Source organism: Silurus meridionalis, chromosome 7 (assembly GCF_014805685.1).
Source record: "Silurus meridionalis isolate SWU-2019-XX chromosome 7, ASM1480568v1, whole genome shotgun sequence".
Classification (NCBI taxonomy): Eukaryota; Metazoa; Chordata; class Actinopteri; order Siluriformes; family Siluridae; genus Silurus; species Silurus meridionalis.
Genome location: NC_060890.1, coordinates 3,247,577 through 3,264,483, shown reverse-complemented (window position 1 = coordinate 3,264,483; position 16,907 = coordinate 3,247,577). Strand labels below are relative to the sequence as shown.

General features: G+C 38.0%; 1 long non-coding RNA gene across 1 annotated transcript; it reads right to left on the bottom strand.

Annotated features, from left to right (window-relative positions):
* Window positions 1-11,146: 11,146 nt before the first annotated feature.
* On the bottom strand, window positions 11,147-12,443 carry LOC124389252. The gene is made up of 4 exons (XR_006926540.1): window positions 12,271-12,443; window positions 12,094-12,185; window positions 11,760-11,879; window positions 11,147-11,558 (listed from the first exon to the last, which is right to left on the bottom strand). It is a non-coding gene; the product is annotated as an uncharacterized LOC124389252 (long non-coding RNA).
* Between the last annotated feature and the right edge of the window lie 4,464 nt (window positions 12,444-16,907).

Below are 16,907 nucleotides of genomic sequence, written 5' to 3'. Positions count from 1 at the left end.
GAGACAAACTAAACACACACACACACACACACACACACACACACACACACACACACACACACACACACACACACACAAAACCAGTGTTGTGTTGCCAGCTCTTCAGCAAGAACTCCCCCCTCTCTCTCTTGCTGTGGCTGCATTGTTCATGACTCATCACTCTTGAGTTATATCTAAATAAAGCATAATACTGATGATGTATTTCACAGCTTGGTGAATCAATCTGGGTGGTTGGAATTGTATAAAACACACACACACACACACACACACACACACACACACACACACACACACACACACACACACACTGCATATGAGAGCAGCACTACAATGGAGGAGGCTAGTCCCCCCCAAGCCCACATTTCTGAAAGTTTCCACTGCCTTTATCTTTCTGACAGGTCATTCTTTGGCTATTGTGTCACCTTTTTATTTAATTTGAGAAAGATTAAATATTCATGCGTTACAACACCCGAGTGGAAAGTTATTTTTTGCTAAATAAATTTTGAGCCTGTCAAAAAAATTAGTCTGAACACATCACAGCTCATCTGAGGGTGACAATAACTTACTATTAACCCAAACAAGTACAGTTGCACAGAAAAAAATCCTGTAAAATGTACTGTATAAAACTGGCAGCTGTGGTTGCCAGAAATCTACCATAAAAAAATGTGTTTAAACTGGTACTTTGTAAAACATTTTCCTGTAAATTAACAGTAAAATACTGTTTGCAAAAAATGCACTTTAATTGGCAAATGGCTATTTGTTCATAAACTAATATTTATAATACAAGCCCGATTCCAAAAAAGTTGGGACACTGAACAAATTGTGAATTAAAACAGAATGCAATGATGTGGAAGTTTCATATTTCAATATTTTTTTTCAAAATACAACATAGATGACATATCAAAAGTTTAAACTGAAAATGTATCATTTTGAGGGAAAAATAAGTTGATTTTTTATTTCATGGCATCAACACATCTCAAAACAAGGCCATGTTTACCACTGTGTGGCGTCCCCTCTTCTTTTTATAACAGTCTGTAAATGTCTGTGGACTGAGGAGACACGTTGCTCAAGTTTAGGAATAGGAATGTTCTCCCATTCTTGTCTAATACAGGCTTCTAGTTGCTCAACTGTCTCAGGTCTTCTTTGTCACATCTTCGTCTTCATGATGCGCCAAATGTTTTGTCTGGGTGAAAGATCTGGACTGCAGGTTGAACATTTTAGTACCCGGATCCTTCTTCTACACAACCATGATGTTGTAATTGATGCAGGTCTGTATGTGGAAAATGCAGGGTCTTCCCTGAAAGAGACGGCGTCTGGATGGGAGCATATGTTGTTCTAGTACTTGGATATACTTTTCAGCATTGATGGTGCCTTTCCAGATGTGTAAGCTGCCTTTGCCACAGTTCAGAGATGCAGGCTTCTGAACTGATAACAACTTGGGTTGTCCTTATCCTCTTAGAGGACAGATGACATAGGGTCCTGGTTTTTCCAAAAAAAACCTTAAAATTTTGATTCGTCTGACTACAGAACAGTTTTCCACTTTGCCACAGTCCATTTTAAACGAGCCTTGGCCCTGAGAAAACGCCTGCACTTCTGGATCATGTTTAGATATGCACGGTGAATGGCATGGTGAATTGTGTTTACAGACAATGTTTTCTGGAAGTATTCCTGAGCCCATGTTGTGATTTCTCTTACAGTAGCATTCCTGTATGTGATGCAGTGCCGTCTAAGGGCCTGAAGATCACTGGCATCCAGTATGGATTTCCGGCCTTGACCCTTACGCACAGAGATTGTTCTAGATTCTCTGAATCTTTGGATGATATGATGCAGTGTAGATGAGGATAACGTCAAACTCTTTGCAATTTTTCTCTGTGAAACTCTGATATTGCTTCACTATTTTTCGCTGCAGCATTGAGGGAATTGGTGATCCTCTGCCCATCTTGACTTCTGAGAGACACTGCCACCCTGAGAGGCTCTTTTTATACCCAATAATTTTGCCAATTGACCTGATAAGTTACAAACTGGTCCTCCAGCTGTTCCTTATATGTACATTTAACTTTTCCGGCCTCTTATTGCTACCTGTCCCAACTTTTTTGGAATGTGTAGCTCTCATGAAATCCAAAATGAGCCAATATTTGGCATGACATTTCACATCTCACTTTCAACATTTGATATGTTATCTATATTCTATTGTGAATAAAATATAGGTTTATGAGATTTGTAAATTATTGCATTCTTTTTTTTTATTCACAATTTGTACAGTGTCCCAATTTTTTGGGAATTGGGTTTGTATTTAAATAATATGTTTATTATTTAAATATATAATAAATATTAGTACTCAATGTATTTTATTTAAGTCCATGACAAAAAAAGTATTTACAGTATTTTACCGTCACTATTTTACATTTGTTTTACTGTTAAAGCTACAAAAAAATGTTTACTGTAAAGGAAAACAAATGAGTCAAATCAGACACTGATAACAAGCAGAATCACTGAAGGAAGGAACAAGAAACAAAACTACATACCGTCAGAGGTGGAAAGTAACAAAGTACAAATACTTCATTTCTGTACTTAAGTAGGTTTTTCTGGTATCAGTATTTTTTTTACTTTCACTCATTACATTTTTACACAAATATCTGTACTTTCTAATTCAAAATAGGCTACTTTAGTTATAACAACTGTGTTTTTTCAATCTACCACTGGTGTTTCATTTCCCGGCTCTTACACACCACAGACGTAGACTAGTTTACGGAGCTCACAATCAGCAGGCAGAAGGCAGTAAGAAGTCTGGAGATAACGAGGATGAGTCAGAGGGAGTCAGTGATGTAAACATGACTGAGAACAGAGACATTCCTAATCACGTGATCATCATCTTTTCTCTGCTTGTGTTCTATATGGTGGATGTTTGTTTTATTAATGTGCCAAGTCTCAAATCAGCACCGAAATCCACCATGATGCTCACAATTAACCCTCTGGGGTCAACAAACACGCCGGTGTTTTGTGGCATTTTTTCCTTATAATGCTGAAACAAACTTAAATTACTCTGTCTTTTTTTTATGTACAAATAAGAGCAATATATCATTCTGTAAAGGGTCTACTATTATTGTTTGTATACATTCATAATAACAAAACACTGTGCTTTTGTAAAATAAATAAGAGAAAGGGGGCGCTCTCTACAGTCTTTGTCATCTCTCTTCACAGGCACAAATAAAACAAACTGAATCTCAGAATACTTGACTCATAAACATAATTATACTATTAAACAAACTGAATCACATCGAAAACTAGTATTCTCTGATTGTGTAATCCGTATGAAACTTAGAAGAGGTACAGTTTTTCTGGTATCACCTCATTAACTAAGTGTTCATTTAAGGTACATTTAGAACATTCAAAATGTGCGATTAAGTTTTGATTAATTGTGAGTTAGCTCATGACAATCTATCGCTTAATTGTGATTAAATATTTCAATCGACTGACAGCCCAATTATTAATAATATTAAGCACGACACTAAAACAGATAGTAGTAATGGCTACTGTTTACTTAAGTACATGTCAAAACCCAAACTTATTTACTTTAACTTGAGTAATAAAGTGTAGTCAATACTTTGATTTTACCAGAATATTTTAAAACATGAGTATCTGTACTCTGAAGGATGTGTGTACTTCTGCCAACTCTGCATACAGTTACAGCCTTAAATAAAATCAATTAAAACAGGATGATTAAACTCCAAAAACAGAATGACCAGCTTTACTGATTTTTTATTTTATTTCTGTCAGATTTTTACAAAACATTATTTCAGACTTAACAGGGGTTTATATTTTATTTAAAATGTTTTGTTTGATTACCATTTTTGAGATCGGTGGTTGCTTTAGTTGGGCTCATGACCCCTGACTCTTTAACATTAGATATGAACTGTGTTTCTTCTTCTTCTTCTTTCGGCTGCTCACATTAGGGGTCGCCACAGCGGATCATCCGTCTCCATACCACCCTGTCCTCTACATCTGCCTCTTTTACAACAACTACCTGCATGTCTTTCTTCACCACATCCATGAACCTCCTCCTTGGCCTTCCTCTTTTCCTTCTACCTGGTGGCTCCATCCTCGGCATTCTTCTACCAATATAACTCATATCCCTCCTCTGCACATGTCCAAAACATCCTACATGCGCTGTCCCTCTAATAAACTCATTTCTAATCTCATCCATCCTCGTGACTCCCAACAAAAACCTCAACATCTTCAGCTCTGCTACCTCCAGCTCCACCTCCTGTCTTTTACTCAATGCCACTGTCTCTAAACCATACAACATCGCAGGTCTCACCACAGACCTATAAACTTTCCCTTTCATTTTTGCAGATACCCTACTATCACAAATCACTCCTGTCACTCTTCTCCACCCACTCCACCCTGCCTGCACTCTTTTCTTCACTTCTCTAACACACTCTCCATTACTTTGACCCCAGGTACCTGAATTCCTCCACCTTCTCCAGCTCTTCTTCCTACAACCGCACCACTCCACTGCCCTCCCTCTCATTCACACACATGTACTCTGTCTTACTCCTACTGAGTTTCATTCCCCTTCTCTCCAGCGCATATCTCCACCTCTCCAGGCTCTTCTCAACCTGCTCTCTACTGTCACCACAAATCACAATATCATCCGCAAACATCATAGTCCAGGGAGACTCCTGTCTGACCTCGTCTGTCAACCTGTCCATCACCACTGAAAACAGGAAAGGGCTCAGGGCCGATCCTTGATGCAGCCCAACCTTCACCCTGAACCAGTCTATCGTACCTACTGCACACTTCACTGCCGTCACACTGTCCTCATACATGTCCTGCACCACCCTTACATACTTCTCTGACACACCTGACTTCCTCATACAATACCACAATTCCTCTCTTGGCACCCTGTCGTACACCTTCTCTAAATCCACAAATAGACACTGCAATTCCTTCGGTCCTTCTCTATACTTCTCCATCAACATTCTCAAAGCAAATAAGGCATCTGTGGTGCTCTTCCTCGGCATGAAACCATACTGTTGCTCACAGATGGTCACCTCTCCTCTCAGCCTGGCTTCCACTACTCTTTCCCTCTTTTTTCCAAAATCTTGTTAAACAATCTGGTCAAAAACTCTACTGCCATCTCTCCTAAACATCTTCACGCTTCTACCGGTATGTCATCTGGTCCAACCGACTTTCCACTCTTCATCCTCTTAATCGCTGCTCTCACTTCCTCCTTACTAATCCTATCCACTTCCTGCTTCACCAACTCCACATCATCCAACCTTCTCACTCTCTGATTTTCCTCATTCATCAGCTGCTCAAAATACTCCCTCCACTTCTCAACACACTCTCCTCACTAGTCAACACATTTCCCTCTCCATCCTTTATTGCTCTAACTTGCAGTACATCCTTCCAGCTCGGTCCCTCTGTCTGACCAATCGGTATAAATCCTTTTCTCCTTCCTTAGTGTCCAACCTCTCATACAGCTCCTCATATGCCTTTTCCTTGGCTTTCGCCACATCCCTTTTAACCTGTTGCTGCATCTCCTTGTACTCCTGCCTACTTTTCTCATCACTCTGTCTATCCCACTTCTGTTTTGCCAACCTCTTTCTCCTTATGCTCTCCTGCACTTCCTCATTCCACCACCATGTCTCCTTGTCTTGCTTTCTGTTTCCAGATGTCACACCAAGTACTTTTCTAGCTGCCTCCCTCATCACTCCTGCAGTAGTTGCCCAATCATCCAACACCTCCTTAACACCACTGAGCCTCTGTCTGACCTCTTCCCTGAACCTCACACTACACTCTTCCTCCTTCAGTTTCCACCATCTTATTCTTCTTTCAGTCCTCACTCTCCTCCTCTTCTTCTTCGCCGCCAAAACCATCCTACAGACTACCATCCGAAGCTGTCTAGCTACACTGTCCCCTGCCAACACCTTACAGTCTCCAATCTTCTTCAGGTTGCATCTCCTGCATAGCACATAGTCCACCTGTGTGCACCTTCCTCCACTCTTATACGCCACCCTATGATCCTCCTTCTTCTTAAAATAAGTGTTCACCACTGCCATTTCCATCCTTTTAGCAAAATCTACCACCATCTGCCCTTCCACATTCCTCTCCTTAAAACCATACCTACCCATCACCTCCTCATCACCTCTGTTCCCTTCACCTACATGCCCATTAAAGTCTGCCCCAATCACCAATTGTTCTTTCCTAGGTACACCATCTACCACTTCATCTAATTCACTCCAGAATCTTTCCTTCTCCTCCATCTCACAGCCAACTTGTGGAGCATAGGCACTGATGACATTTATCATCATCCTTCAACTTCCACCTTCACGATCATCACCCTATCAGAAACTCTCTTCACCTCCACTACACTCTTACTGTACTCTTCCTTCAGAATCACCCCTACACCATTTCTCTTTCCATCCACACCATGATAAAACAGTTTAAATCCACCTCAAATGTTCCTGGCCTTACTCCCTTTCCACTTGGTCTCCTGAACACACAGCATATCTACCTTTCTCCTCTCCATCATATCAGCTACCTCTCTCCCTTTACCCGTCATAGTACCAACATTTAAAGTAGCAACCCGAACCTCCACTCTCCTGCACTGCTCCTTTCCCTGCTGTCTCTGTAGACGTCTTCCTCCTCTCCTTCTCCTCCTTCGGCCAACAGTAGCCCAATTTCCACCGGTACCCTGTCGGCTAACGATACCTGTGGCGGTCGTTGTTAACCCGGGCCTCGACCGATCCGGTATGAGATTCTGATTCGTGATCCGCATATTTGATTTGGCACGTGTTTTACGCTGGATGCCCTTCCTAACGCAACCCTCCCCATTTACCCGGGCTTGGGACCGCACTAAGAGTGCACTGGCTTGTGCATCCATAATGGCTGGGTTAGATATGAACTGTGTTTATAAAGCACAATTGTTATAACATGAAAAGTTATGAGTAATTGTAATTTGGTGGTTTTAGTTAACTATTGATAGTGATGTATTCATCACCTGATTACCTTATCCTTGATTTTTTTGGGTGATTTCTAATTTTCCTATTCTTTACAATAGTAATATGACTTAAAGGACAAGCCATTTAGAAACAGAGACATCAAGAATCAACACATGAATCTCAAGAATGGTGACTATTATTAAACTTGCCACAATAAATGATGGGTGACATAATAGTACAAAACTCCCAGAATGCAGCTGTTCTTAATTTTTTCTTCATTTGATTTTACAATTATTATGGTTATATGATATGATTTGTTATGATGAGACGTTTACTAGACTGTTTCATGGCAAACTGATCTGATAGTTGTTGGTTTTTTTTTTTTTTTGGTGTTGTTTTTTCCAAAAACTAACTTCAAATGGTCAAGGTTCAAGAGCAACACAAAAGCAAACACTGATCCCCATTATGGTGATTTCAAATGAAATTTTCTGAAAATATTTTTTATTTATTTTCAGTTGATTTGATCTTTGGCTTTGGCTGTAAGTTGTGTTTCTCTACTCTTGTTTCTCTTTCCTTCAGTGATTTTGCTCGTTCACAGGTGTTCATCACTAACGTTCAATCTTTGTTTAATGTCACTTCATTGTCTTATTAACTTCATCACCGCTTCAGTGTTGCTTCAACACTCTGTAGTGTGGACACATAAGTCTTCTTTAAAAACTGAGGATTTTGCTGTGGGATTAAAGGTTTTAAATGTGTGAAATTATAAAACACCATGAAATTTATTTTAACAGTAATATACTGTAAATGTAATTTACAGAAGCAAACTGTAAAAAAACAGTAGATTGCTGGCAACCCTACCGTATAACCAAGAAACAGCAAAATATTGTTAAACCTAACAGTCAAATTCCTTTTCCTTTGTGTGCTTTTTTTTGTGGGTTATCATTGTGTAGGAGAGAAGAGCCTGTGTTTAAGTAAAGGACAAACAGAGAAATATTGATGTTTAGCTGTATTTAGCTTTATATAATAGTAGTAACTGTGTTACTAATGCGGTAAGAATTTTTTTCACTGTGCTGCTGTTATCTACAAGAGATTTCACTTGAATTAATACTTTTAATAATTTTGCATAATTCTGTAAGTTTTTTGTAATATACATAAATAAAATACATTTTGAGTACTAATATGCTCTCATTACTTAAACATTATAAATATTAGTTTATAAACAAATGGCCATTGGCCAATTTCAGTGGTCAGTTTCTGCAAATGAAATGAGTGAACTCGAGATGACAGTATTTTACAGTTCATTTAAAGGATTTTTTATTTTTACAATGTAGGTTTGCATTATGTTTGTCTGGCCAGCAGTATATAGTTCTACCAGGATTGTGTAAGGTGCACATAATACAGTTTAAAACAGTTTAAACAGCGACAAGGCCCATATGTAAAATAGAGAAAAACTTACATTTTCTCATGATTTCAGCAGAAGATGAACAAACCCCCCAAAAACAACATTACCAGCTTCACTTATTAAAAGCTCTAGTTGAGATTTTAGGTGATTTTAGGTCTAAATTAATTTAACTATAATGATGTAAAACCAAATGAAGAAAATAGTAAGAACATTTAGCTGGATAATTTATTCATGTTGCAATGCATGTTGGGAGTTTTGTACAATTTTGGCACCCAGCATTTATTGTGGCATGAAAGTTTGTTAATAGTCACCATTCTTGAGATTCATTCTTGATGTCTGTGTGTCTGAATGATTTGTCAAGTTACCCTGAAGTCACATTATTATTGTAAAGAATAGAGAAATTATAAATACTTCACCCATAAAAATTAATGATGTGTTCATTAGGTGATGAATATATCACCTTTAACAATTAACCAAAACCACCAAATTATACTTTTTTTTTTTTTACTTTTTAACAAAAAACTAATGGTAAAGAGTCAGGGGTCATGACCCCAAATAAAGCAACCACTGATCTAAAAAATGGTGATCAAACGAAACATTTTCATTAAAATATAAACCCTTTTTAAGTCTCAAAGAATGTTTTGTAGAAATTTGACAGAAATAAAGTAAAACATCAGTAAAGCTGGTAATTCAGTATTTGGATGTAGTTGTTTAATCATCCTGTTTTAATTCAGTTGATTTCATCTAAGGCTGTAACTGTATGTAGTTTACTGGAACTAATGTAGCGAACAGTTTTACAAAGAAATAATGCAAAAATCATAACGTTTACTTGTATTTACATTACAGTATTTAACTGTTAAATAAACAGTAATTTCATGTTTTATAATTTACAGCATTTTACTGTTGCTATTTTGCAATCTTTCACTGTTAAAACTATGAAATTATTTTACAGTGTGCTTTTGCCTCCATTAAATCAAACATACAAAAGACAGATTCTATTTACATTCATGGCATTTTGACAAAATATTATACAGCGTAACTGACAGTTTTAAATAGGCCATAGTCTATTCTCTTCTAATATATAAAAAATTATATTTTATTCCTTTATTCTATTCTACAGTATATACTTTTGTCTGTTGCCATTAGGGGGCGCCACAGCAGTCCCTCCTCTGCACATGTCCAAACCATCTCAATCTCACCTCCCTCACCGTGTCTCCAAAACGTACTACATGCGCTGTCCCTCTAATAAACTCATTTCTAATCCTGTCCATTCTCGTCACTCCCAACAAACATCTCAACATCTTCAGCTCTGCTACCTCCAGCTCCACCTCCTGTCTTTTACTCAATGCCACTGTCTCTAATCCATACAACATCTCAGGTCTCACCACAGTCCTATAAACTTTCCCTTTCACTCTCACAGATACTCTTCTATCACAAATCACTCCTGCTCTCACTCTTCTCCACCCACTCCACCCTGCCTTGTATATATATATTGCTTTTTAAAGGCCTAAATGTTGTAGTCATTACTGTCAGTGTCCCACCACGAGCAAATCAGTCACAGCATGGCCATGCTCTTAAACTCATTTACCCAGACCTGGGCATGTGTGTGTGTGTGTGTGTGTGTGTGTCACACTGAGTGGCTTGGTTTTGAGAAAGAAAATGGGGGAAAATGTGTCACAAAAGACTGACCTAATGGGCAACTTAATGGACTTAAAGTGCAACGTCATCCTGCTGTGACCAGCAGATGGGGAACAGCAGGAGATCAAGCGTCTCTATTAAATCACTGACGTATAAGTCCAGACAAGGACAGAGGAAAATTCCTCTCCCTCTCTTTTCTCTCTCACTCAGTCTCCTGTTTTCTCTCTGGCCACATACATGTCCATGTATATCTGTTTTCTCATCTCACGCTCTCACAGATTCATATTCACACACTGAATTCTATGTGTGGATTTCTCAGCTTTTAATTGTCTTTCCCCCAGTAAATGAGTTGTTACCCTGGCAAAATAAATTTAATGAGATAGTAAAATACTTGACTGATTTTTTTTTTGTTTTAGAATCCAGCAGGTTAAGTTCGGAGGGTCCCCCAGGAACTCGGAGAACCCCAGTAATGTGTTTTATCTCAATTATTATTTATTTTATATACTCACTTCTTTGCCAGTTCTTTTAAAAATGATATGTATCGTAAAGTACTGCTTTAAGTCAAGTCAAGTTTATTTGTATAGCGCTTTTCACAACAGACATTGTCTCAAAGCAGCTTTACAGAAATCAACAGTGAAGGTGAATGGTGTGTGTGTATCCCTGATGAGCAGCCGTGGCGACTGTGGCAAGGAAAAACTCCCTTAGATGTAATGAGGAAGAAACCTTGAGAGGAACCAGACTCAAAAGGGGAACCTCATCCTCATTTGGGTGACATCAAGAGTGTGATCATAAATCTTTCAACAGTACAGAACACTGGAGAGTGAGAACTAACATGAGCACTGGAGTATAAGATTATAAGTGATGTTCTTTCTGCAGTCTTATACAGTCTATATGGTTAGTAGCTCCTAGTTTTATAAGCTCAGCATTTGTAATAATCACAGATCCAGCATCAGCTTCTCCATGCCAGAGCCTTTAAACACTCCAGGAGGTCCAATGTCAAAACTCCACACATGCAGTGGGATCCAATTGGCACTGGTACGTCTCTAGATGGTTCCGGATGTTTGTGAGTTCGGCATCTACTTCTTTAAAGGTCCATATTCTTCATGAGGTGGGACGTGACTGGAGCTGGCCAAACCTCAGGAAACCTCGGGATGGGGAGAGAAAGAGAAGCAGTGGAGAGGAATTAGCGTTTTACATGATTTTACATGATCAGAAGGAAGAAAATGGGAATGTTTTGGATTTCTTTTTAAATTGGTGTGAAATTTCAAATCTCCTCTTAAATATCTCCAAAACTAAGGAGATGGTTATTGATCACATTTACAACCTTTCTAAATACAATTCGTTACAAACTACAAATACCTTGGTATAATGCTGGACCATAAACTTAGGTGGGATGCACAGACTTACTTCTTAAAGAAATCGCTTTCATTTAAAGTCCATAAGCAAAATCATTTTGATGTTTTATTTATTTTATTGAAAGCATTCTGACATTTTGTGTGATTTTCTGGTATGGAAATGCTTCTGAGGTTCAGAGGAGGTCACTGGGGAAGGTGAGAACCATAGCAAGAAAACTGTTGGAGAGAAAGTTACAGAACATAGAGAGTATATCAGGGCTGCAACTAACAATTACCAGAGTGGGGTTTTTTTGCGATTAATTGATTAATCTGACCGAAAAATATGAAAAAATCTCCATAAAAATGTTGTTTTGCTTATTATAACTATGTAGGGTTATTTACTTATATAAGGGTATTTATGTATAAAATTGTACTTACCACTTATTAAATTTAACTATCTTTTATTTTGACAATTTAAAGCTTATAGTAGCTGCATGTTGATGACTGTATGGAGGATTTCTGCTTTAAACCAATTCACTCATGCTGGGTTGTTACTTTCTGTAAAATAAAATAAAAAAGTTTTGAATATGCTACGTGTAAATCAACATTAGTATAATGAAACGCAGCAAATTAACAGACTTGATTAAAAAAATAAAAGAAGAAAAAACATTGGTGTACAAATGCATAATCATTCGCTGAAAACCGCAACAGTGACAAAAAATGTGATAATTTACTGCTGCTGTTATTTGCTGTTTTTAGATTTAGTTTTCACCGTTTTAACTGAATCCATCTCGAAGTCGCGAGCGATCTGATTGCACAACCTGATACTCTTGCGTCAGAGCAGAACAGATCCAGTGCGACATCCTGAAGATAACAAACAGTTTACACAATAAGTCTTCATTAAACTAAACCAGTTCTACATGATGAACATTATACAATTTTCGCTCACTGTGCCGTTTTTCACCCTCATCCGTGACAACAGTGTGTTTTCTTTTCCTGCTGCCGGTTGACCCCGAACTCGCCGCCATTTTGCACGCAGCTGTTATCTTATCGTCACGCTAAGCTGTAACACAACAGTAATGAAATAATCAATAACGGCATTTGTTGACAAACATTTTTAATAGCGATTTTATTGATTAGTTGTTGCAGCCTTAAAGTAATATATATATATATATATAAAACATGTATATAAATAAAATTCTATATAAAGATAGAATGTTGATTAAGTTTTTTTTAAATGATCCTTTATTTCCCAAGCCAGGGGCGTAGATTACATGTCCCCCGCACTTTTTATAAAAAATTAATTCGTCCCCCTCACTTTTTTAGTGGAGGAAAAAAAACAGGTGACACTACACATTTCGTCCCCCCCACTTTTGAAATGATGGCTACGCCCCTGCCCTAAGCAATTCATTTTTACCAGCTAGACTGGTCATTTAAAATTGAATTCATCAGCATTTATTTATTTATTTATTTATTTATTTATTTACATAATATAATATATATATTATAATATAATATAATATAATAAAACATAATATAATATATATATATATATATATATATATATATATATATATATATATATATATATATATATATATATATATATATATATATATATATATATATATAATATAATATAATATTTATATAATAAAATATAATATAATATAATCAGGCAGTGAAACTTCAGTGTCCTGCTGCACTGAGATCAGTCAGGTGATGGCTGTGGGACAGAAATGAACCCTGAGCCTGCTGGTTCTGGTGCAAATGTTCCTGCATCTACTCCAGGAGGGAAGGAGGAGTAACAGTATGTCCCTGGTCAGGGATGTGCACAGACATTTTGGGGCTCAAGTGGAAAAATGGCACTTTTCTTTTTTTTAACACAACCCTGACTTCATGTTTTTGTCAAATACATTATTTTTATTATTATTATTATTGTTGTTGTTGTTATAATTACACTTAGTGTACCATGTACACACACACGCACATGCACACACACACACACACACACACACACACACACACACACACACATACACAAACTGATGGTGACAAGAACTTTGTTTCACGTCTGAGCGAGGGCTGTTAAGAGCAATCAGATAGATAGTTATTAGATGACGAGCCTGAGATCAAAATGATAAAGTTATTGTTTAAGGCAGGACACTTCATGAACTGCTCCATTTGGAGAGTTTGGTCTATTTTGCTTCTATTTCACATTTTAATTACTTAATGCCAGATTTGCATATCAATGTGGCGATTCTAACGTTATTAATTTTACTGTTCTCAGCTGTCGTTTCTCCATTAAGTTTGTCTGTATGCTCATGATATATTGCCCTGATTAAACTTTAGCTAACTTATTACATGGAAGCTCATGAGTCATGGATGTTAGCATGACAGGTAGCTTAGTCTTTTGTTCATCACCACTCAGCTTCACTTCTGCGGCTCATGGCCTGTTTTTGATTTGCTGATCATTGTGTGCTACACTGCTGTGCTGCGTGGAGACACGGAAGTAAGAAAGGCATCGAAACCTGACAAAATCTCAACATTTCCCGACTCGGCACACGTATATTCATATATTCATTTATTAAAATTCTCTTGAGGAAGTAAAAGGGCAGGTGCTCAAGCCCTGTTAGATGTCTACGTGTTCACAGGCCTGTCCCTGGTGTGGGAGGAGGCACTGATGATGCTGTGTGTTCTGTGTAGACATCTCCTGTGTGCCAACGCTTTGCAGGGTATTTTTGGACACTGTGGAGCTTCCATACCACACTGTTCTCTCGATAGTTCCCAGATGAAGTCTTAAAAGGAAATAAGGACACTGTTGGACCTTTCTGATTTGAAGTATTATGTTGCAAGGACCGATGTTTGGAGATTTGGAGAAAATCAGGAACTTGGATGGAGGCACACATTGAGTTCCATTCATGCAAATGGTTCTTCCTTTTAGTTATGCTGCCATAGCGAGTCTTGCCGGAGTCCATACTGCAAAGTGACATTAACTTTCATACAACAATAGAGACACATAATAATCCATATCCTTCTCTTTCTGTCACCCTCTTCTCTCTCTCTCTCTCTCTCTCTCTCTCTCTCTCTCTGAGTTAAACATGCTCCTGAGGTTCCAGTGACCACTGTTCCAGCCCCTCTCCGCTGCGTGGATCTTCCCACTTCGTCCAGGTCTGCCTCTGGATAGTGTTCTCTTCGACTGGAGGCCACTCTGTGCAGCTTGGGACAGTTTCTCATCAATGCTTTGGGTGGTTCCATGAAATTCTGGAGTAAGAACGGGAGCTTTCAGGATGGATTTGGACTGTAGTTAATGTCTACATTGACTCAGGACTACTTTTCGCTTCTGATCATCATCACTGTACCCAGCAACATCATTTATCTGCAATAAATGGACATTCAGTGCAACCCAGATGAGGATGGGTTCCCTCTGGAGTCTGGTTCCTCTCAAGGTTTCTTTCTTATACCATCTTGGGGAGTTTCATGTTCATTTTTTTTCACCACATTATCTGTGTAAAGCTGCTTCGAGACAATGTTCATTGTTATAAGTGCTATACAAATAAACATGAATTGAATTGAATTGAAATGGAAGTGACTGCAGTATTTAGATTTTCAGATGTCCATAAGGAGGGCTTTGGTCTCTTCACATTGAGTGTAATGTTGTTAACTTTAAAGATTATAAGATGTGATTGCCAAATCTAACAGGTTTTTTGGTGAAGAGGTCAAGAATCAAACAGCATACGGAGGTGCTGATGCCCAAGTCATAGCACTCACTGAGATTAGTGACTAGTTGACTGGTGAATATTGTGTTAAATGCAAATCTGAAATCAATGAGCAGAACACTTATTAAATCGTTATTGCTCTCCATGTGTTCTCCATGTGTTTAAGAGCTTAGTGACTCAAAACCAGTTTCATCGAATTTCACTCCATACAATGAACTGTAATAAGAGTGAAACAAGGTAATGGTTATTCCATCACGCGGCAGAAATATTTTGACACCGGTAGGATAGTTGTATCTTCCAGCATGTGGGCATAGAGGCTTCAACCAGTGAGACTTTGAAGTCTGTGAAAATCTGTGCCAGCTGTTTATATACCATGGGGGTCAGAGTTGTTATGGCAGTGCTCCACAATTAGAAGTTTAAAGGCATGTATTGCATTGCTAATGCTGATTTTCAGGTTGGCCAGAGGTGTTCTAGCCGATGCATAAGCAGATTCGAAAACAGTGATGCTTCATTCATGGCTTCTGAGTAGATTAATAAGTAGATTCCAGATTGATGTCAGGAATATTGTTTATCCATGCAAATTCCACATAATATTCTTGTAAAGATGAAACACTAAAATGACGTGCACTAGTCATTAACATGTGACTGGTCTCAATGTAACTCTCAGTAACACTTCAAAATATGAGCACACAAAATCTATCTTTGATATTACAACCCCTGGTCTGGAAACTCATTAATTACACCATCTGACAATCAGTGTTGGGCAGTAACTCGTAACTAATACTGTGACGTGTTACTTTTTTAAATAAAGTAACTTCGTTACCGTTACCGTATGGTGCGTTACCCGTTACTTTTTTAAATGAATTAACTCTGGCTGAAGTGTAGCCTACAGTCTAACCTGTTTACAGCAGCGTCGCATTGTAGGATTGGTGGGTTACCCTCTGTAAACATGAAGAAGACGCACTGTGGGCGTGTCTCTGTTTATTCAGGTCTGTGCGGCAGTAATGACGAGTCGAGGCGAGAGCAAGACGAGTTTCTCAAAGTGGAAATATGCTCATTATTTCACTTTAGTTGAGCATAAAGACAAAAACTTTTTAGTCAAATGTAAGCTGTGTCTTTCTGGTTCGAAGCTCGTATCTACTGCGATAAACAGCAACTCCAATCTGTTGAAGCTCCTCCAGAAACTCCATGCCTGAGGAGCTAGAAGCTAGAAGCTAACCCGGTGTTCTGTTCTACATTGTTGATAGTTTTCATACTTCAGCTGTGAAAGGAACATGTTTAAGAGCTCAACACAACAGCTTTTATGATGCAGAAACCACTTTAGTTTTTGATTGTGAATATATTATTCAGCTTGTTTTGTTATTTATTTTAGAAATCCTTGTGATATATTCAGTTTGTGTTGGTCTGACTTTAATAAAATAGTGTTTAAAAATGACTGTGTTTAAGTCAGTTGTGTGTTTGTAGACCATAACGCATAAAAGAGCATTAATTGGAACATTAAAGAAGGTTCTTTAAAAAAGTTACTAAAAAGTCACTTTTAACAGAAACGCATTATTTTTTGGTGTAAGTAATCAACAAAGTCATGGGTATCCAGACCAGGGGTTGTAAGTGTTTGTTACTTTTTGAATGAAGTAACTGGTAATTGTATCTAGTTACTATTTCTTAGTAACTAACACAACACTGCTGACAACACAACTGTGCTATAGTTCTGGAGTTCATCTGTCCTTTCTACCTAGTTTACTAACGTACACCAATCATACGAGATTATACAAGTTAACATCAGGTGGCCAACTCGGAAGTGTTTCTGTTTCTTGTCAGTTCTCCAACATCTCAATTGCTGCATTTCCTACAATCATTTCTGTAACAA